Here is a 15,294-nt window from a genome sequence, read left to right as displayed (position 1 = left end):
AGGTGTTACAGGTCATTCATGGCGTCAAAAGTTCGAAGTCTGTGTCGGTGCCTACGACGGTAGGCACAAAAAAACCCCCAAGAAAGGTCCCTCTTTCTCTTACAAGTACAATTCTACTATCTTCTGTCAGATTAGTGGGTTGGTCGTGTAGGTCGTAGTCGTAGATGCAGAGTGCACCGCATTAATTTGACGACTAATTCGACAGGATATAGTCCGCCGAGCTGTCCATTTGGCCAACCGTCCAACGGTAAACCGTTGGCGTAAGTCTTTTTACAGTTGGGTGAAGAACCTGAAACCACACCGGTAGTCACCGTTGGTCAAAAAATTGTATTCTTTATTCCCTGTCGTTTTGCACGTTGGGGTTTTTATCTATTACAATGGTATAAGGACTCAAAATTCTCACTATAGACTAATGCCTGGTCTTTCCGTACTTACACTGGCCACGCTCACGCCTGCAACTATGAATTTGGAAAGGGGGGGGGCGGTGTGTTGTTTTGTGCGCACTAAGTTGCCCCGCGGGGCTTTCGCTCACGTGTATGAGCTTTGCGTCACGGGTATAGTACCCGAACTGCATAACTCCATGCTGTAACGCGTTACACCCGAAGCTGCCTGAAACTCACCTTAACCCTGAACTAAAGGCAACAATGCATAAACGAACTTCTCTCTTTTTCCTCTCCTTATTCTCTTCTCTTTCCTCCTCTCTTTTCTTTCTTTTCTCTTCCCTTTTTCTCTCCTTTTTTCTTCGTTCTTCTCTTCTTTTTTTTCTCTTCCTTGTTCTTCTTCTTTGCTCTTCTTCTTCTCTCTCTTTTCTTTTCTTCCTCTCTTTTTCCTCTTCTCTTTTCTTGCCTGTTTTAGCGGTGAGGCGCAGGGAAAGGAGGCAAGCCTGCTGTGCACTGAACCTGCTAGCCGTCTATGACGCACTTAGTGTCCAGTACTGGCTACTGAGCCGAGAGGAGAAGTAGCTTCGATGGGATGTAGCCTGATGCCCTGCCTGCCTGCAAGAGGGGTTGTAGTTGAAGCCAGAAATGGGTGAAGCTTCGCGAGCAATGAGGGCCCGTTCCGCGTGAAGCCGGAAGCGCCGCATTAGAGCGGCCCTGATGCCAGTGATGCTCTCTCTCGACTGAAGGCGTGCGTCAATTGTTTGCCTGAAGTAGCCACTTTCCATTAAGCCGGAGGAACTTCTGTGGAGCCCGATGTCCTTGTCTTTTCCTTCCGCGTCCGGGTTTGCGGGGTGGCCGGCTAGAACTGCTAGCCAACTGGGGAACGCCGCCTGTAGCTTAATCCGCAAGACTGCGGAGCTGATGAATATATACCTGGAGCTGGGACGAAGCCCTGCTGCTGCTTGCGCGTTGACACCTGGAAGACAGCTGATGGAAAAGGGGAGAGCATATATAGAAGGGATTAACAGGTGCGATAATTAGGCTTGTGAATGGAGGGAAGTGATAGGTTAGCTTGAGGAGTGGCGCTCCCCATCATTTAGTGAAGGGAGCGAGTATTGCCATGACGTGCAATACGAAGTGATAGGTCTTCCTGCCTGAACTTGCGCTGAGCTTCATTTGTCTTTTACGTATGTGTCTCTTCAAGAGGCCTCTTGTGAGCCATTGTAATGTAGAGGTAGGGATTTATGTTTTACCGATTAGATCAGCAACAGGGGAAGCAAGAGACTTGACCTTTTACAGTTTGACAAGTATGAACATTGTAAACACAGTGGATTTGCATTCTCATATTTCCACTCTGGGAAAATAACTCTGAGAGGCACACACCCTGGGCATTGATGTGACATGAGATTGCTTTGGATAAGGATGAAAGGATGACAACGCCATAAAAGGTCATCAAAGATAAAATTGTTTGTGTGCGCGGGTGTGTTTTCAATAATCTTTAATGGAACTGTGCTGTGTGCAAATACACTCACTCATCGGCACCATTATCGTGGACACCAAATTATTTTTCTAATTTGTCCATGCTACCTCTTTCCTTTTGAATAGCCTATTCATGATTCAGCAGGTCATTCCCATGGACCTAATCCCCTCATATCTAATTTATATAGTCTCTTTTCCTTTTCAGATGTAGTCATTACACCCAACAGCCTGCCCCTCATTGAGTTGTTCCAACACCAGCTGGGTGCTGTAGTGAAGGGCTTTGAATGCTTAAGCAGAAACAACCTTCCTCTCTACAGGTATAAATATTTCAGGGGCAGATGGGCAGAATAAATTGACAGTAAAATTGACATCAAATTGGGCTTTTAATTTCAAGAGAAAAAGTAGGTATGAGCTGTTGGAGAGGATACTGAAAGGTCAATTTGCTTAGCCTGTGATGTGTCAAAAATACATCCATCGGAGTTATTAAATATATATGTATATGACATCTATGAATTAAGCATACACTATTGTACACTCTCTGTCTTCTAGATGTATAAATATATATATATATATATATATGCATGTGTGTTTGCGTAATGTGAAGTAACAGATTTAAATATTTTGTAATCTGGCTGCAAAGTAACTTAAGGAAGCATTTGAGACACTGAGAACATGAAGGTTAGGAGGTTACCGCATAGTCTGATCACTGCAGCGCCACACTAAGTATTACATTAATTACATTTTGTGAAAGGGAGGGAGATGGCATCGAGTAATCACCCAGTTGGCACCTTCTGTAATCCAACAGAGAGGGGAGGGGGGGAACAGAAACAGTTTGGTGTGTGTGTGTGTGTGTGTGTGTGTGTGTGTGTGTGTGTGTGTGTGTGTGTGTGTGTGTGTGTGTGTGCGTATGTGTGCGTGCGTGCGTGTGTGTGTGTGTGAGTGTGTGTGCATGCGTGCGTATGTGTGTGTGTGAGTGTGTGTGCATGCGTGCGTGTGTGAGCTAGGGCTGCTCAATTAATCGTATTTTAATCGCAATTACGATTTTGGCTTGCAACGATTATGAAAACAACTTAATCTAAATAAAACGATTATTAATTTATTATTATTTGTTTTTCAGTTGAATTATACTTAAAGTTCAGGGTAATCAACTGTTAAAAACATACTTTTCAAAAAAAAATGCAATTAATGGATGTTTTCAAAGTAAATGGATAATCGTTTTTAATAATCGTGATATCAATTATCGACCCAAATGATCGAGATTATGATTTTTGCCATAATCGATTTTTTGATGTCCCAAACACACAAAGTTTGAATGCGAAGATATGAAAAAGGCATCAATACTTCTGGGAGTTAACTTAACGCTTCTCAGATCTGGGGAACACTAAATTGTCTTACTATACAAAATAACCAAAATTGTAAACATGTAAATCCATAATAAAGTAATCACAGCTGATTTCCAGGTTTGTAAAATAACAATTCGATCTTTATGGAATGAATGTATTGATGTGATTTTGTTCTTTCCTTTACACACGGCGCCCTCATGTGGAGGAACTACTGAAACACAATAATCGAAATGTTTGGGCCATAAAATAAAACAATTTGATGTAAAAAAAAAAGGTGTGAATTTGGTGCAAAGACATCAGATTCCCACTGAATGAAGTGGCTGTTCACTGTGACGCGTTCTGGCCTAAAACAAACAAATACTAAAGCAAGAACACACAGAGAACAGAACGTATCCATCTTTTCACCCACAACCAGGCGCCTGAAAACCAAAGAGCGTAACCAAAAAGGGTAAGAATAAAACCATAAATAACAGTGGCAACATTTGATGAAGACTTACCTGTGTTGTAGTTCAGTTTCCAGGTAATCATCTTTTTGAGAAGCGATGAAGACAAGAAGTCGAAAACAGGAGGAAATCTTCTTCAGTAACTTTTCAGTCCTGCAAAAAAAAGCTTTACGCACAATAATAAAGAACAACTCGAAGGTGAATGAATGGCGACCTCCACCAATACTGTTTTCACAAAGAAAAGTAATTCCTGCATCAGCCAGATCAGATTCAAACTGTACGGGTTCTTTATCGACCCATAAACAAACAAACCAACAAAAAATAAAATAAAAACCTAGCAAAATAAACAAACTAACAAAAAAGCTGTAGGACAAATGAAAGATTTCTGATCCATTTTCTAAACACAAATAATAATAATAATAATAATAATACATGGGATTTGTATAGCGCTTTTGCTCAAAGACGCTTAATATAAACAAATAAATGAACCACCACACAGACCAACAAACAAACACAACCTCGTAATAACAACACACGAGTCCTCCTTCAGTTTCATTACCAGAATATTTTATTCTTTTTTCCTATTAAAACACTAGCTGCCATATTTAATAAAACAGCCAAAAACGGCCAAGTGCCTCAGTCCTCGTCCTCCAATCAGATCTCCTCTAGAGCGGGTCACATGGGGTTCAGTGGGCGTGTCCTTGGCTCTTTTTTTGCTGCTGCACTGTGAATGGGAGCAAAAAACCGGTGGTCGCCACTGATTGGCTGTGGTGGATTGTGGGCGGAGTCGAGGCTGGTCCCCTATAAAAACCGTCTCCTGGTGGAAGTATTGCATCGTTTACCAGCAGGGGGAGCACTCCTCGAATCAGACTTCTTAAAAATACTGCCTTATCTGTATGTGTATATATATTTAAATATATATATACACATACATGTACATTGGTGCCTCCTGGAGGGAATTCAAAAGTAAAAAAATGTGGTATTTAACGTAAAGAAAATGGGATTTTTATGTTGGTTTTGAGTGTCGATAACTTTAAAGGCATGTCTACGTGTATACAGATATTACCTGGAAAATGTTGTTTTTATTTTTCTACTTTACTTTTCCTCTAGGATAGTTTTTTCTCCAAAAATGATTATCTATAGATGTTACTGTGTATTTCAATTATTTGATAATCTTCGTATACTTGAAACGTCTGAAAATTATCCTCAAAGCTTCAGTCTTGAAATATCTTACCCAAACAAAAATTTCTATTTTAGTATTTCTTAATACCGCCCAAAACATATAAGCTATCTCAAAATATCTGTATACTTGTAGACGTGGCCTAAAAGTAAAGGTTAGGGAATTTTGTTTATTGTCTTTCTCATGTCTGTATGGTAAAAATAAAGCTACAACCGGCTAACTTAGCTTAGCATAAAGACTCGAAACAGGAGGACAAAGCTAGCTTAGCGCTAACAAAATCCACCTACCAGCAACTATAAGGCTGATTAACTGTATTTGTTTAATTTGTATAAAAAGTAAAAAGTAGTCTTCATGCTAAGCTAATATGTCCTGGTGCTAGATTCATAGTTAGCGTACAGACTGGAGAGTTTAACTATCGACATGAAAGAGAATTTCTCAAAAATGTCAGTAAGTTCTCGTGAAAGGTCACTCCTGCATTCTGATTGGTCCAGACTGTTGCCGGGCAGAAAAAAAGACATATAATGTGGGAGATGGAAAAGGAGTAGAACTTAAATATAAAAATTAGAAACAGGAGGAGAAACAGGGAGCTTTAATAATGAAATTAAAAATGAAATTAAAAGGCGAAAACGGGGAAAGAGCTGCGTCCATGTGAAAGGGATGTGCGAACATTTAAACATTTGTTCTGTTAAATCCAATCAGAGGCATTATGACACATCCCACTTTTTAAAGGATGTTCAAAAAACAAGTGCAAATCATTTTAAATGTCAAACATCCCGCTCAGTGAGTCTCTGTGTTTCTGGCTGCTAAACTTGACCTCATTAATTAAAAAATAAACAAAATAAATCTTTAAAAATTAACACAAATCTTCACATGATATGAACAAACCAAAAAAAGATATTTTTTCTTCTTTTATTATGAAATAGTGCTACAATGTACATTGCATTTCCTCTCCTGACTCTCCGCTGTCTGCTGATGTGTGTGTGTGTGTGATGCTGCTGGAGATATTGTTCCTGCCAAAGATCAGAGAGCTGTGACACAGTGTGTGAAATAATTATCCAGCTGACAGGTGATTTTATTGTTTAAAATTAATTTTTTTTTAAAAGCTTCTCTAGACAAAAATAGTCAATTTTTTAAGAGGAATCACAGGATCAGATGGACAGTTATTTACAGTGTGTGTGTTGTACTGTGCTGGCGTTAAGTCCACATGGAGGGGGGGTTGGGAAATAAAATAAAAAGTAAACAGAGAATGAGGTAAGGAACAAACAAAAGTTAAAATCATAAAGTCTATCAGTGTTTAGAGAGAGCAGGAAGTCGTCTCCTGGCCAGATTCACTGTAAGTGTGTGCAGGTGGAGAAACCTAAAAGGGGCCGGGGCTAGAAGGTGATGATTGACATCCAGGAGGACCAATGGCAGGCAGGCAAGCAGGCAGGAGGAGGAGGTAGAGCCAATCAGAAGGCCTGCTGGGCGGGATTGTAGTTGAACGTGGAGGGAACGTGAGGCCGCTCTTCTAGTTTTTCGTACTCCAGGTGAAACTCCTGAAAACACACGGAGAGGAAGTCAGATTTATGAAACAGAGGAGAAACATTTACTAACTAGGAATAAATGGGAATTTCAGAGAAAATACTTCCAAGATTCAAGTTGTATGTTTTAGAGAAAAAACTATGAGAATAACTTTGATGTGTGAAATGCAAACTCACCAATAACAAAAAGATAATTACTGAGATTTACGGGCTAAATTTAAAAGAAAAAACTCAAGATAAGAAAGTTAATATTCTGAGATTAAAGTGAACAAATAGGAAATTGTTCAATTTAAATCTCCAAGAAATAAAAGCAGAAAATGTACAAGATTAAAGTAACATTAAAAAACACAGATTTTCTCTCACATTAAAGCTGTTCATTAACAATGATAGAAATAAAGATTTACAAGAAGCCTGGATAATCTTCTGACTTTAGAATAGAGAGTACATACGCTTTGACATGATTGTGTGTCAGGAATAAATAAATAACTTTTTAAATGTCTTGTACCTTCGCCACCTTCCTCCAGTTGAGGCAGTCGAAGAAGTAGTAGGTCCCTCTCTCGTAGGCGTTGGTCTTCAGCGTGGGCTCCATCCCCGGAGCCCGAGTGATCCAAACCCGCTCCTCCTTATGGTACCGCCAGTCCCTGTTAAACCTACACACACACACACACACACACACACACACACACACACACACACACACACACACACACATTGAGGGCTCTTGGTCCAGACAGGGACTTTGACAGCTGTGTAATTATCTCATCAACACTTCCCTTCTCTAACAAGCTTCTCCTTCTCTTCTCTCGACCAGAGGAGACGATAAAAGCCTTCACAGAGATGAGAGCAGCTCCACCAAAACACCCCATCCTCCCCTCTCACATTTCAAACACACACACACACACACACACACACACACACACACACACACACACACACACACACACACACACACACACACACACATCTTTTATCCTTTTCTAGTTTTGTTTTGCTCCAAAGTCCTAACGCCAATTCCCAGCAGTCCCATTATGAGAACAAGATAATGTTGCCTATTTTTTTATAATTTCTTTACGTATTTTTCAATAGTCAGAGATTATTTGTTGGAAGCATTTCAAATCTCCGTTCAGAGGCAGGTAAGGGAGGTTTACAATTAAGAGTTACCTGTAAAAAATGCAATCAGTAAACCTTATCCAAGCATCGGAATATAAAAGGAATGCACCCTGATTTATTTCCTCAATATAAAATGCAATGCAAATAAATACAAGTGAAGAGAAAATTGATAGGATGTGTTTTTGTTTTTATGTGAGACCGAACAATGTGACCTTAGAAAATAACTTAAAGTATTATCCTACAGAACAGTACAGCTCACAGAGAAGAGAGAACATTGGATTTACAACAAACACTATCTGTATCTCAGTAGTCTGATTACATATTTGTTATGTAGCTGTGAGGGAATACAGTTCTCTTTTTTTGTACCCTGATTCAATAATCCCGTTCCTCCCTAAACCTGTTCATATTGAGCTCTCATATGTTGAGTTTCCCCATATTCTGAGTTATGTTTGGCGTTCGGTAAACAGTGAAACACTCAGTCGGTAATCCCTTTCATTTCACAGGGAACAACTCTCTGGATGACAAATGTGCTGTGAATAAATCACAACACATGGGAGCAAACTCCAAGCTGTGATCACACCCAATGCACAGAATATCTGCTGCTGTCTCCAGACCGGACATATGTCACCACACGTTATGCCAGCCTCATTTCTCCCCTAGTCACATCTATATTCTGTTAACGGGTATTTTGTTGCAAACTGGTAAATAAAAATCTCTGAATTATACTTTTAAATGATTTAGCATGCATAATAAACCTTTGATGAATGGTCTGCTATAACACGTTATAATATAAGCCGTATGAGACCCATGTTATCTGTTCACGAATGTATCTATCAATTATTATAACTTTTGAAGCATCTGTAAGTCATGTATGATATGGAATGGTTTGCTATAAAAGAACACCGTTTTACACAACTGTGACGTAGAAAATATGTATTTATCATATGAATTCATTTTGTAAGTACTTTTGAAATGGTTTTGCTGCTTTTAAATTATTTAAGGCAGTTTTAATTAAATAAATAATCAGACTCAATTACAGTTAGATAAAGTTCAAACTGTGTGTGTGTGTGTGTGTGTGTGTGTGTGCGTGCGTGCGTGCGTGTGTGTGTGTGTGTGTGTGTGTGTGTGTGCGTGTGTGTGTGTGTGTGTGTGTGTGTGTGGGTGTGGGTGTGTGTGTGTGTGTGTGTATTAATCTCAGTAGGACAGAACTCCCATCAGGTCTGACTTTCTGCATTGTTATAACATCCTGTGGTTCATCACAGCATGGTAAGGGTTAATAAATACCAAATAAACCAACAACTTGACTAACAATGTTGGTTTTAAGCGATATTGTTATTAAAATGATCACTAACACTGACAGAGCCCATAATACTGTGTTGCTGTTGGTGTTTACTTCCTGTCTGTCTTCTTCTATTGATTTCTCTGACGTCCAGCGCTTTGTCGTTTATCCTCTTTCCTTCTCTTGTTCTTTATTTATTTTCTTTACCAGGGACATTCTAGCCATTATGAATCCACCTTTCCTGCTCTCCCCAAATATAAAAATGTGTATTTAAAAAAAGTATTCCATGGTGTTTTCCGACGGAGAAAACTAATGTTTGTTATTTACAGCTGACTTGAAATTGATCGGACTACTTTTTGCGGATTGATATGACTGCACACAGTCCCTTGATCCTGGTTATGGCTAGAAAGGATCCGTCTTGTGTAAAACTCTCGCGAGAGTTCGGCTGAATGTCACGTGGCTGAATGTTTACGTTTGGCCGGCAGCCTTTCAGTTAGGATCGTTAACATCAGTTGGCCACAGCAAATGATGGTGAGAAGCTAAACTATCTATTAATTATGTCAATGACCGGGAGTGTGATTGTTCAAAAGCGGTCTTGCTGGTGTTCAAAGAAGAATGACAACACTGTAGATCACCAACACTATGGTTTATTTTGTATTCACAGGCAAGTCAACGTTGTCGCAGTAAAAGTCCCAAGATAGCTCCTGGTGCAATAAAATGTTCCCTTGCAGTGTTTTACTATTATGTCTGATGTTTCTCTATTAATATTGCTGCTGCATTAATGTGTATGTTGCATCATGTTACTGCTGTAGATGTGTTTCCGAGCCGCTCCGATTACAACGAGAGTTACAACGAGAACGTGACGTCATATTTACACTAGACGGATCCTTTCTAGCCATAACCCTTGATCCTCCTTAGCAACGGTCTGTTCTCCTTAGCAATGGTCTGCTAGCGGAAATGAACAACCTCTGGAATGTCCAAATTGACCAATCAGGATAGAGTATTCAACTAAGCTGTGTAATACCTAGAGTTTACTTCTCTTTACATCAGCAAGAATATGTCAAAGAAAATATTTGATAAACAAAAACAAGATCATTATATGCACTTTGAATTTTAATTTTTGTTTAAATAAACTTGCCTTGCCTATATCAACAGAATGAGGCACTTTACACTAAACAGATTAAATAGGAAGACAAAGGAAATACAGTGCTTATATTAAGATTGTAACCTGTTCCATTTTTCATATATGGTCGTATCACATTGTAAGACGGCAGCTATCCAATTACACAGTCCTGTAGTGAGAGTATTAGGGGAAGCTGGATGGCAATGGTCGGATTGGGAAATAAGGATAATGATAATAATGAAAATGATGAACGATGCGTCCATTAGGCTAACCTTATTAGGGCAGATCCAGATGTCAACGATCCACATTCAACCACGATTCCTTCATTAATGTCATTAAATGAATTCATTTTGCCATCAGGTCATCAAAACCACAGCAGGCGACTGATTGTTTTATGGCACCACAGCGCTTACTGACCTCATATTACCTCATTTAAACACCACTAAGCACCACACACTGCAGCAAACACATTTTACATATATTTTAGAACAAGTAGAATTCATCGACGCAGGAGTAGCTTGCCAACCATAAAGCTTACATGCATTGTTGTGGTATCAATCGAAAGATAAGAAGCTAGGGAATATGAATCTAATGAATAAAGAACTGTTAGCCAAATATAGATTACCATGACAGAGTGCATTACGAAAATAAACGTCTATCCAAGGAGAAAATGCCAAGTTATTGTCACCATTACTGTGTATTGAGCACCATCCAGAAAAATGGAGAATGATCTGCTCTTGTGTTTCCAGTGGTTATATCTTAACTTCATTATTAGAACACTGAGTTTGGGCTACCTACAGTTGGTTCTCATATTCTGACAGATGAAAACCTTGTGTATAAGATGCATATATTCTACCACCTTTCATTACAGCTTTTTGTAACTAATCTACAGACTCCTGGGGCTCTCGGAGCGAGAACAAAATCATTCATGTGGCTACGACATATGGTGGGAGAAAACTTGCTTACAGCTCAGCTTATATTACCCTAAGTGATGGCAACCGCTAAAACCAGAAATGAGAAACCATGAATTCAATGCGATGCTATCCACAGTGGTCAGAAGAATTATAAATATTGATTTCAAAAATAAATGTAATGTTTTGTAACCTGCAGCGCTAACACCAAAAACAAACCTGTATCTAGTTACAGTAACGAAGCAAAATCATGTTATATATTATATTTCAATGATGAAAAAGTCTTAGAATCGTCGCAGTCTGTCAACGAATAATAGCAGATCTCTGGAAGGTCCAAATGGACCAATCGGAAGCCAGTATTCAACTAAGCTGTGTAATAAATAGCTTAAATGAATGCTTCGGTCTCATTTACCTTGTATTGCAGTTGCACACACTTCTATACCCTTCCATACATGTATTTTAACATGCTGAGTTAACCCTAACCCTAAAACTGTGCTTTGGTCAGCGGTGTCTTTCCACCATTGACACTCTTTCTTTCTTTTTGTCGTTGTATCCTCTTGTTGCAGCAGTGGCCTATTTTCCCCACAGTGATCATTAAAACCTCATCTCGTTACCTCCACACCTACACTAACCTTCCTCCCTCCCCCTCTCTCATCTTTCTCCAAACTCTCCCTGAAGTTTCTCTCCCCAGAGGCTCTCCACTCCTCTCTGCGTCTCCAGTGTGGTGTAAGCATTTTGTTCTTGGTGCAGAGAAAGCGGAACAGAGGGACGGAGGGAGAGGAAATTGGAGAGGCTCATCATGACACTGTTATGCAGACGTCCTCTTTTTTAAAAAGCTGAACCCTCCTAAGATATGGTGAGTGCAGGGAATGGGATTTACAGTGGTGATCGTATGGCACCAACTTCGAAACCAGCTAGAAATACACACAAATACGGTATAGCAAGTTTGGTGTTATTACATTTTCATCAACTTCTCAAATCTATATGTATGTATATGATTTATTAGACAGCTGAGTTTCCAGAGGTCTACTATTTTTCGCTAACAGACTGTTGCTAAGGAGAACTGACTGTTGCTAAGGAGAACTGACTGTTGCTAAGGAGAACTGACTGTTGCTAAGGAGGAGGGTGTTCTGTAAAAAGCAGAATTAAAGTGGGCATGGGTTTTTTTTTTCAATCAAAAAAGTTGCAACGGTCAGAACGATTCATTCAAGATCACTTTATTGACAAATATAGAGGCCAAAATATTGCTAATATATTTGTTTTAAAACCCCAGCAATACCATTCTTCAAATGTGTAGGCCTATCAGAAATTGTTTTATTCTCCTTTCCAGGCATATTAATTATCTTCCAAATCCCACGTCGGTCATTCCTGTGGTAGACGCAGGTTCGAATCCAGCCTTATTCACACCAGCAAGCCCCGTGAATGTGTGGGAGTTCATGATTTCTTAATGCTCTTAATATTTTTCATATATTGGCTTTTTTGTATTCTCTTTGCTTTTTAATGACTGTTTTTAAATGCCATTCTGCACTAATTCTTAATGCTCTTAATGTTTTTGTAAAGCACTTTGAATCGCCTCGTGTCGAAAGGTGGTATATAAATAAACTTGCCTTGCCTTATTCCATTCTATCCCCCACTCTATAATATATGTCTCTGATAAAGGCTAAACTGGCCCAAAAAATTATATTGCACAATATCTCACATTTAGCGTCTGTAGCCAGCTTCTGTTTTGGCTTGTTACTTTCCCTATCCAATTCATAAGCTAAGCTATAAAGAACAGTGTGTGTGTGTGTGTGTGTGCGTGCGTGTGTGCGTGCGTGCGAGCGAAACTAAAGCAGTGGCAGATGAGAGGCTGGGCAGATTAAAATAGCAAAAGAAGATGTTACCATTTCATATTGGTGAGAATATAAACACACAGACTCTAAAGGCTGCAAATTGGCGCCTCCATCAGACGTAGCAGAGGCCTCAGAGGACTCAAGGACGGCAGATTGAAGACTTGATTTGTCACGTATTTCTTGCAGTATCCCACAATAACAGGACTGTCCCATGCTTGATTCTCTTTTGATGAAATAATTACTTAGTTAATCCATTTTTGATTTGTTGATTTTGCCAGATCGATGCTTTGGGAGACAACAGAATTGTAATGTATTAGTTTACTGAAGAATCGATATCAAACTAACCATAAGATCGTATTGTCCTTGTCTATAAATAACTCGTGTTTTGATCACAGCTTCTCAACAACAGTGCAAAGGTTTGACTAACAATCAGCTTGCTGCAACACCAAAAGCTGTACTAGGCTAAACAAAATAACACAGGTATCCCAAAAATGCTACTTCCGATTCAACATGCATGGATCTGCTGTTTCTGTAAGTCTTGTCACACCGGAGACACAACAGCACACATCATCATCACTGCCAGAGCATTCAAAATGAGGCGAGGGTGCACCGCGCAACTTTTTCCAGAATATCAGCACAAAATGCACTAGAGACAGCGCTTTTCCAACACAAGAAACTCAAGTGAAAAACAGCAGCATGCGATGTTAACACGCCCGAGTTCAGCCCTTTTCCCAAAGAACAAGAGTGTGCCAGAGAGAGTGGGCAGTGAAGTGTCTGTTGAAATGATTCGGTTTACCCCGGCACAATCCCTCATATCTTTTTTTAGCAGGTGCTACCAGGCTGGAGCATGGGACCCTGCTTTTGTATTTCCCTGCTAGGCATAGTGTTTGCTGCATGATGGAGGGTGGAGGAAGCTGAGGCCCATCGTCCTCCCAGGGGAGAGGAGTGAATAGCGGCTACAATGCTGCCCAGGCCTGCCTGCCTCTCCCAGGGGAAAACATCCGGAGGGGTGTAGACGCTGCGGAGGAGAAGCATGCAGCGCTATTTATAGGTAAAGAGGAGAGGTGAGGAAAGAGAGGAGGGGGAGTGAGAGGAAGAGGAGAGTTGAAAACAAGAAACAGAAGTGTTGATGACAGCAGCTGGAAGCGTTATACGAGAGGAGCGTCAAACTCATTTTAGTTCGGGGGCCACAGTTTGATCTCAAGTGGGTCGGACCAGTAAAATCATAGCACAATAATATAAATATAACGACACCTGTGCTGCCCTGAAGAAAGGAACAATTGCCATCTCTGGAGCCACAATCCCACACAACCTGTCTCCAATATATACATAATCACCTGGTGCACAAACCACCTTCCAAATATAAGCTCTAAATAACTCAAATAATGACAGTAAATAGTGATTAATCTAATATAAACAAAAACAGTGGCAAATACAGTATGTACTATTATATAACATAAATCAATATATATATAGCTCCAAAAGTGTGCACTTACAGATCACAGTATCTACACAAATCTTTAGTCACTGGTATCTGGAACTGAACAATATTGGATGTTACCTCATGATTAACACAACTTGTCATTATTTAACATTCATTTCCACATCTGTGTAGTAATCCTGACCACCTGACCTGACAACATACAAACTAAAGTCGGAACTATTAAGGAAGAAGGTTAAATTATCCCCCTGCCTTATAAATGTATCATTCATAAAAAACTAAATACGTAAAAGTTGAGAACATTTTAGGTAATGTCTTGTCATTTGACACTTTGCAAAGTCAAACCTTTTGATTTTATTTGAATGTGTAAAGTCAACAGATTTAACATAACTACGTATATTAGGTTAGCTGAAAGCAATAATATCAAGTTTAAATAAAACATATTAGGTTCAACTTAACATTATTGCTTTCAACTAACCTAAAACAGTTATGCACAATGTGTTGACATAAAACATTTAAAGGTCCCATGTCATGCTTTTCCGGTTATTCCCCGTCCCCTTGTGTGTTATGAAGGTTTTTCTGCATGTGAACGGTCTGCAGAGTCAAAACCCTCAAAGTACACCCTGTAGGGAGTAAAACTCTAACACAGAGAAGACCTGTCTATGCTGCTCCAGAACGCCTCGTTGGACATTTCTCTTTTTCCATTTGTTTCTTCCGGGAACCACATGACGTCCAATCCGCGGAGCTCCTCACACGCCAGGATCCCTTAGCGTCACTATCAAACGCAGTGGGGGGACCTTTAGCGTACATTTTCAACTAACGGGGGGCGTTTCTCAATGTCGAGTAAACCTGCATAGCCACTATTTCAAGTATACTACGTCATCGAGTGGCGCAGAAGGCCTGTTTAAATGCATGTTAAATGCCCAGCATTCGGCGCCACTCGATGACGTAGTATACTTGAAATAATGGCTCTGCAGCAGCAGGTATACTCGACATTGAGAAACGGCCAGGGAGTCCCATTGACTTGCATAGAGCTCCCTGGTTGCTAATAGACGAGTTGGGATCGTGGAGAAATGCTCTCTGCAGACCCATTCTCACAGCGTTATAAACCTTTACTCAATATCAAGCCACACTTATTGTTTTTACTTCGGCTGTGAGTGTTTGTGTGTGCTCAGGATGAGTTTCGCTTGTTCTCGCTGTATCGCCGACCCGGAAACCACACCAGTAAGCCAGCTCACTGAGCAGAGAGCCTC

At 40.0% G+C, this 15,294-nt stretch overlaps 1 protein-coding gene and 1 long non-coding RNA gene across 2 annotated transcripts in view; both read right to left on the bottom strand.

The window, feature by feature from the left end:
- Positions 1-15,294, bottom strand: part of LOC104966470 (low-density lipoprotein receptor-related protein 1B-like) — a 1,038,955-nt gene that overhangs the window by 135,418 nt on the left and 888,243 nt on the right. The gene's annotated exons all lie outside the window — the stretch shown is intronic.
- Positions 5,396-7,013, bottom strand: LOC104965886 (uncharacterized). Its single transcript, XR_800597.1, has 2 exons — positions 6,851-7,013; positions 5,396-6,360 (listed from the first exon to the last, which is right to left on the bottom strand). It is a non-coding gene; the product is annotated as an uncharacterized lncRNA (long non-coding RNA).

Source organism: Notothenia coriiceps, unplaced genomic scaffold (assembly GCF_000735185.1).
Source record: "Notothenia coriiceps isolate Sejong01 unplaced genomic scaffold, NC01 NC01_scaffold00037246, whole genome shotgun sequence".
In the NCBI taxonomy this organism is placed as follows: domain Eukaryota; kingdom Metazoa; phylum Chordata; class Actinopteri; order Perciformes; family Nototheniidae; genus Notothenia; species Notothenia coriiceps.
This window is presented reverse-complemented; position numbering and strand designations above follow the sequence as displayed.